Source organism: Giraffa tippelskirchi, chromosome 10 (assembly GCF_054371585.1).
Source record: "Giraffa tippelskirchi isolate mGirTip1 chromosome 10, T2T-mGirTip1v1.2.pri, whole genome shotgun sequence".
NCBI classification, from domain to species: domain Eukaryota; kingdom Metazoa; phylum Chordata; class Mammalia; order Artiodactyla; family Giraffidae; genus Giraffa; species Giraffa tippelskirchi.
In genome coordinates this window covers 86504318-86512816 of record NC_137284.1, presented here as the reverse complement: position 1 = coordinate 86512816, position 8499 = coordinate 86504318, and the positions used below count along the sequence as shown (strand labels likewise).

Below are 8499 nucleotides of genomic sequence, written 5' to 3'. Positions count from 1 at the left end.
TTTGGATGATTTTATCTGTTATATATAAAATGACCAAATGAAAAACTTAAATTGATAACAAAAGCATAAATGTCTATATATTAGGGTCTGGGTGGTCAGGATAGTATTTTGCCTGAAAGCAAGCTCCTTTTTATACTAGGATAAATAGGGGACATGATGTCTAATTATTAAGTAGGGTTCAGGGAGGCACGTCTACATACTAGATATGGACATTAAGTAATCCAGAAGGCAGGAAATCAATTTAACTATAGTGTCTATCAGTTTTATTAGAGTTTTAATACTTTATTATTATTTGAAATAAATTCACTTTTTGTTTTTTATTCATTTTTGGTTGGAGCTGACTGGTTAGCTGTTTGGTCCAAAAACATTACAAGGAAGAAGCCAATGATGAAGATTTAGTATAAACTCCTGAGGTCAGCAGTCAGTGTGTAGAAAAGGTCTTTAAAAGATTTTTTTCAAGATTGTTAAATGTCACATGAGTGGTTGAAAGTTGGGTGTATTTTCTTACTAATTCATCGTGTCATACTACTTGGGTGTTCATGTGTTTCTATTAGGTCCTTTGCCTATCAGTCTTGGGTCTTGTGTTTTTTTGAATGGTAGAGATTCAGAGCCCAGAATCAAAATGCTATGCTACTTGTCACTCAATATCATATCCATTCCTAGTTTTTCAAAAAATGCTACTGAAACTACAAAAACAGATCCAAATTGTTTTATCAAAGGTTAATTATTGCCAGAATATAATTGCTTTTATAGCCTTAACATTAGTCTAACACTTGGAATGCTTAATTTACTCTATTATCAAATTTATATTTCATATTGATTCTGTGGCATGTAAGAGAGGTGAAAGGAAGGAATGTGTCCACTAGAAGGATAAGATTACTCTTACTAACCAAGTTTGTTACTAAGAATGAAGAAAGATATCATAGAAACTAGTTTTTGGTCAGAAAGTTAACCACAATATATAGTCAGCAAGACTTTTCAGACCTTGGTTACCGAGTAAAAGTCCAAATTTTGAAATGTCTAGTCTATTGCTAAACTCCAACAGCTAGGCTTTCTTGCTTACTTATTCATCAGTCTCATGCACTCCGAGATCATGAGACTATAGCATTTCTTTGAAAATAAAGGAACTTGGGCAATTCTCTTGTGGCATATGCAAACCACAGCCTCTGTGTCAGTTGAACTACTCTGTTGAGTGGCTTCATCTTCGATGGCAGTGATGGACAAGTTCCTCTTCACTGACCCCGCTGCCATCTGTCATCCTGGATTCCACCTATAGTGCATTATCTGAGCTACACTGAGCAGGTTTTACCCTGGCCAAGGTCACTGCCCAACCAGTCAGAACTGATGGGGTCACTGCAAATATCCAAATTACTTCCAAATGGAGGTGCTGACAGACTCTGTTAATGAGGGCTGTTTTGTCAGACTTGATGACCTTTGACAACATTGCTCTTCCAGACTGCCAAGAGTCGTCTAGTTTTTCTCCCTCTGACATTTAGGTAGTATCTGATACTTAAATGCACTTTTGAGGGTAATCTGAATACAGTGTCCAAAGATAAATTTGCACAAGTGATAAATTGAGAGTATTGTTATCCATTCATTAGCTAAGAAAATATTTTAGTCACTTTTCTTAAGACAGATCTAAACCTGTACCTCTGCATACCTATTATTAGAGAAGCAGATGTTAGATACATTAAACTATATAATTGTAAGTGTAGTACAATGATAATAACAGTGCAAATACTTTTACTTCTAAAAAATGTCACATACCTATTTTTCCATTTGTATCCTGTGCTAAACAGTGAGGTGCTGAATATGAGAGAAAATAGATTATTCAAAGCTATAATTTACATTCTAAAATAATGACATCTGCATCTGCTTGGATATTGTGATAAAACAAACAGGCTTATTATCAAATAGACTCTTTAATCATAGCCTTGACCTCAACATTAGATAACATTTCCAGTTATCTTTTGTAATAAATCAGCCAAGTCTCAACATTCTCAAGAAGTCACTAAAAATGATAAGGCATTAGTGTCTGTGTGTGTGTGTTTTTGTGTGTGTGTGTGCGTGTGTGTGTGAAGGTAGGAAACATATATAGGTAGATCACTGACAAGTCTACAGTTCACTAAAACATTCAACTTTATAAAGTTTAATATATAATTTTGTTATTTCATTTTAAAGCTATTCTACCCAGAAATTTTCTATTTATTTCCATATTTTTAGGTATGCATGTCTCTGAGTTCTACTTAAACATCACTGTTTAATGATTCTTCATAGTCTCTTGATTTTTTGTTTTAATTGTCTAAGAGTTTAAATTATGTGAAGAGAAATCCTTGTATAATTCTATTCCTTACCTTCCAGTGTAGGCTCCATTGCCTCTGTTTTCTGCTTCCTCAACTAGACTTAATCTCTCTTCTCATAAGCAAATGCTTAACTACCTCGTGCCTCTCAGGATTCTATCATTCACCTTTCTTCCAACTTAAATCTGGAAGGCTGCTTCACAACTTTAGATAAAATTATATTTAGTCTCAGAAATTTCCTTACAATAGCCACAACTTAGGAAATACTGTCTATTCTCCCTAAAAGTCACAGTCACAGAGATTTACTCTATCAATCCTCTTATTTTTTTTTCAGTAAAAATTGTATCTGTAAACTTAGTCTTTTTCTTTCTTCAAAAAGAGTTTAATGGAGTCAATTTTTATGCTCCCCTTCTTTTGTAGTTCAACATCTATTTTTAAAAATCATTTACTATAAAGGACCAAAGACATTTAGAACATGACTTATGATCTAATGTCTGGGGAACAAATCCAAAATTAACTATGAGACAAAGATAAATTCAACAGAAGACTTAATATAGATATAAAATTCTACAGAAGACGATCATCAGCATTCTTTATCCTTGGTAATTTTCCTTGAGTTATGCCATCCTTCAACTTCAGCTTCAACTCTCTGCTTCTGCAGAGCCTCTTAGTGACTCCTATGTCAGTTCTGAAGGCTTTCGTATGAATGTCCCCCTGGTCTTGTATCTGGTGACCTCATATTGGTAACCACGGTGGTGGTATTTGTTCCACAGAAATGGGTAAATGCTACACATTAGGGGCTTTGTTGGCTTTCCCTGGTGGTTCAGATGGTAAAGAATCCGCCTGCAATGCGGGAGACGTGGCTTGGATTCCCAGGATAGGAAGATCCCTTGGAGGAGGACATGGCAACCTACTCCAGTATTCTTGCCTGGAGAATCCCATCAACAGAGGAGCCTGGAGAGCTGCAGCCCATCGAGTCGCAAAGAGTTGGACATGACTGAGCGACTAAGCACAGCACAAGGGCTTTGTTTTCTTTTTTTTTTTCTTTCTGGAGAGCTGGTTAAAACTTTGACTAGAACACCACTGATTTTAATTCCATCCCAATTCAGATTAAGTCTTGGTGAAAATAACTTTGCCCCCATTTGTTTTTAAAATAAACATACAAAATCACATTAATTTAATGAGTTATTGCTATGAAAAATAAACAAAGTTTCTTGGAGAAATGTTCTCCCTATATTACTACAAAAGAGATAGGTAACTGTATACAAAGATAGACTGTATACCTCCAAGTCTGCTTCAGCTGTCCCAGTTGAAGATTCTCATGGTGGGCAAAGAAATGAAACAACTGTTTCACTGTGAAGTGTGCAGGAAAAGGAGAAAAAAATTAATTGTCTTTTCTCTTCCTACAAAATCTACCTTCATTCCTCTCAACTATCAATCATAAAAGTAGAAATAGAGCCTTATCACTCCAATGTGTGATCTGCACACCGGTAGCCACTGGCTTCCTCTAGCAATGGGTTAGAAATGTGGCCTTCCAGCACAATCCTATTGAATGAATAATCTACCGCTTAATAAGGTTCAGGTGATTCATACACTCACTAATGCTTGAGAAACACTGGAATTGAGGGGATGGAAGTATACGAGAGGTTGTAAAAGGAAGGGGCTTGGGCTGGTGATGTTGGTTTAGGCCAGCGGCATTATCAGTTGACAAGAAACTTGGACTTTTTAGGGACAGTTTTTTCAGATGACTTTTCTATGCCCTACACCTGTGGTTGCTTGTCCCCCTCCCAGCACCTGTTAAAGCAGACAATGATGCTGACAAGATAATTTTCAACTACTGCTGAGAAAATTGGAGAAAGTTGTCATTGTGACCCTGAGGGTGAAGCCCTTCATTTGTTCACCAAGTAGAAAATGTGGATTAAGGAAAAGCATATTCTTTCATTTGGCCCTGTTTTATACTGAGGTCATGTGTAGCTGAACAAAGCCAAATGAGACTGACCCCAAAAAATCTGGTCTAGTTAGCACAACTGAACAGAATCCAGACAATCATTTGGAATCCCAGAAACTCAAGTTTTTACTTATTTGATGCTGACAGCCAAAAAGAATAATTTTTTGGTCTCACATGCACTTTTCTGCACTATACAGCCACATCTCTAGGTCACATAGAAATATGGAAAAAACCCTACATTGAGAAATAAAAGGCCTGCCTTAGTAACAATATATGTGACCTCTTTATAGGTCTCAGTTTTATCATCTGTAAAATGGTTGTGTGTGACAACTCTTGGGACCACCTTGGCCTTTCCACTTGTCCTCACACATTTCACCCCGGAGTATTCTCATCTGGAAGAGCCACTCACTAAGAACATTTGTTCTGTGGCTCTAGCTGTCTCAGCGTGTCCTGAGAGTGTGCTCCCCTTGTCCTAGATTTTTGGAATTCTGGAGCCATACATTTGTCAAATTTGACAGAAAGATTTTACCAACTAAAATGTGCAGAAATATTGTAAATAATTCTATGTATGAATGTTATTTTAACCTAATCTTAATTGTCGAGTGTTCTTGTGATAAAGTGTTGTCCTGAGACACTACAGTTGTTGTTGCTGCAGCTGGTATTTACCAGAAATTCTGGTATGCTGAAGCCCTATTATCTAAAGAGACAAATATCTATACATAGGAAGATAAAGCTGGAAGTCCTCATTAATAGATATTGCTCTAATACGTCCTACTAGAATTTGTTACCGACATTAAAGATCACTTTGAGTCTGACAGAGTATCCGTGAATGACATTATAATATAACAGGGCCTCATAGTTTAGAATACCCTACTTAGTCTCTTATTAATGTTAAATTTCTTAATATTTTTATGCCTTGGTTTTATCATCTATTAGAAGGTAAATAATAGTAGTATATAATTCCTGGGTTTGAGGATGAGAATTAAACAAAATAATGTATATAAGCAACACTACCTGGAAGTTAGTGGGCATCCCATTGACATTAGCTATATTGTCATTATAAGTAGCAGTGGTAGTAGCAGCAGCAGTAGTAGTATTTCTTATATAAAAACCTAAATAAAGCACAAGGTAGGACATATTCTGATTCATTCAGCAATTATTCAATTAATCCACATCTAAATATTAATATCAAGAGCTTTCTTAATTTTGACACACTTATGCAATATAAACCTAACCTCAGTTTGCACTGAGTTATTGAGAAATGATAAATATTCATTATTCTTTTAGTAGGTTAATCTTATCTATCCCTAATGGTATCCTCTCACTTCAAATTCCTTTGAGAAGCAGCCAGGGCATCCATTCATCAAGCAAAGTAAATGTCTGCCCCTCATTTCTTCCTTCTTAAATATAACCTCAAAAACAAAGAGCAAACCATGTTTATTTCATCATTTATTCACTTGTGCACATGTCTAACTTTATCTTTGTTCTTCCATACCTTTGACTCTCAAAATAAACCAGTGGATTCCTTTTTGCATATCTATTTGGTTTCCCACTTCTGAAGCGCCAGGAATGTCCTTCTTCCTCCATTAACCCATGTGAATTCTATTCACCACAGTCCATTTGAAGATCTATCTGCAGCATGGAACCATCCCTGGTTAATATAGTGAAGTCTCTGTTCTCTCTACTCCTATTCCTTGAGTGGTATGGGACAAAAAGGAAACGTCATTTTCAATCCCAGTCTAGATGCTTGCTAGCTGTGGAACCTCTGGGCTTGTTTTTCCATCCATAAAATTCACATAACAATGCCTACCAAATCATTACTGCTGTGGAAATTAGATGAACTACTGAAAAAATTGGACTTATGGCTAATTGAACACTAATAGAACAAAGTAGATTATTTTAATCATGTCCTCTTGTTGCCCTTGTAATATAAATTATTTGACTGTTGTTTGTCATCTTTTATTACTACATATTTAAAATTTGTCTTAGCTTTCTCCTAGAATTGAGATGGATATTCATTTCTCACATGGAGGTAGATGGTATATTAATATTTCAAATTATTGATCCTAAGTTTAAGTGTTTAGTTACCATAGTGGATTTTCAAATCAGTAATTTCATATTCTGAAATCTGTATTACAGCATATAGGATCGATCCTCTCTTCATTATATATTAGATTTCAAAATGATTTACTATGTACTATCTAAAAGGGAAGACCCTTTGTGTTTATTAAGCACCTACTATGTGGTTAACCGGAGAAGGCAATGGCACCCCACTCCAGTACTCTTACCTGGAAAATCCTATGGACAGAGGAGCCTGGTAGGCTGCAGTCCATGGGGTCGCTGAGGGTCAGACACGACTGAGCGACTTCACTTTCACTTTTCCCTTTCATGCATTGGAGAAGGAAATGGCAACCCACTCCAGTATTCTTGCCTGGAGAATCCCAGGGACGGGGGAGCCTGGTGGGCTGCCGTCTATGGGGTCGCACAGAGTCGGACACGACTGAAGTGACTTAGCAGCATGTAGTTAACAATGTCCTAGATAGTAAGAATAAAAAAATGATTAAATTAAAAGTCTACACTGTAGCTGGCAAGAGATAAAAATAAGACATTAAACGTTAATAAATGGGGTAAATGCTGTAACACAGATGGATAAGCCATGTGGAACAGCACAGAGGGATAAGCCAACCTTGGAAAGTGGAAGAAAGCCTCACAGAATTGCAATTTTTTTTTTTTCCTGAGTAAAAGTGTTGTCAGGAAGTCTGTAAGGGTATCCATAATTATTCTGCTCCTGAGAACACACCTGAATACCCTCCATTTTCAAAGCCTCAATGCCAGCTTCTGAAGAAGCCATCTCAAAGGAGTCAGTCCAGAACCTATCTTTCTAACAACATTTAGTTTCCCTTTTTAACAGGGCAGAGGAAAGCAGTCATCTCAGGTGGGGAAGGGTCCATTATGAGGAGCTGTAACATTTCCAGAATCAGTGCTTCAATGCTGACCCCGGTGCCTTAATTAAAGATTTGAGTATCTACATAAATTGCATTGTAATTTCACCCTCTGAAAAAGGATATTTTACCACACACTCCATTCTCCAAAAGGTCTTCACTCACTTAGACAGCTTGTTTCTAAATGCGGGATGAAACTGTATCACTTGCCCGGTAAATAAAGCCAGTATTAAGTAACTGGGTTATGAAGGCAGCTGGTCTTTACAAACTGTCGGTCTCTCAGTCATGTTGCACTATATCTTCAGGAAGATTATTTATTGTGGACTCTCATCCATAAAGGTTGTTTGCATCTTCTGCTATTTACAGCCACTGACCATGTGACCCCAGCAGGTCTTGAAACATTCACACAACATTGTCATTAATGGCTCTTGGATTTTTATCCATGACTGTTTTAATTCTGAGTATTGAAACCTAAGCCACTTCCTCTTCTGGATATTACTGAGTAATAAATCCCTCTTTCTGACAATTTCTGCATTTTCTAGCTCCAGGACCAACTGTAGGGATCTCTACAAGCCATCTTTGACTTTTTTCGATGTCCCATTTTCCATTTTGAGACATACCATCCCAACAATTCTTCCTCAACCTCAGGGCATGAATACTGTCTCATCTCACCTTTGTCTTCTTTTTCAAAAGTACACTCCAGGAGGAATTATTACCAGTTGTTCATATATCTCTTTGAGTGATTGATTTAAATCAATATTTAAATGTACCAGTTATGTGATCTTTTATGTCTTTGGCTCCTATTGGTCTTTCTGTTTTCTTTGTTTGCATTCCTTGCTCTCAAAAGTCCTCTGAAATACAGCCAGAGATGTTTTGTATTGAATGTAAATCACTCATATAACATCTTGCCTTCATGACTTTTGTATTTCTTATGATAAAACATAAACTTCTCCCCGTGGTCATCAGGCCCCACATGACTTGGTTTCTCTGCCTTTGGGATACAGTCTAATACTTGACTCCTCTTCTTTCACTTGGATCGAGTCACTCAGGTTTTATTTTCTTTCTCAAATCTACCAGAATTGTTTTTGCCCTAGAGCTTTTAATAGCTTCTTGCTCAGATTGACATATTCCTTTCCCCTGACCTGTGCATGATTTTTTCACCTTTGATTTCCTTCACAGAACTTATCTCAGCCTAAGGTTTACATAATTATTTGTGTGCTTGTTTTGTCTTTTCCATCCAGGAAGTAAATTTCACAACAACAAGGATGTTGCTTTGTCAACAGACTGGTTCCAAATTGGGAAAGGAGTA

The 8499-nt window shown here is 36.8% G+C and overlaps 1 long non-coding RNA gene across 1 annotated transcript; it reads right to left on the bottom strand.

The window, feature by feature from the left end:
- Positions 1 to 307: 307 nt before the first annotated feature.
- On the bottom strand, positions 308 to 3004 carry LOC145524098 (uncharacterized). Its single transcript, XR_014067175.1, has 2 exons — positions 2355 to 3004; positions 308 to 1806 (listed from the first exon to the last, which is right to left on the bottom strand). It is a non-coding gene; the product is annotated as an uncharacterized LOC145524098 (long non-coding RNA).
- Positions 3005 to 8499: the final 5495 nt, after the last annotated feature.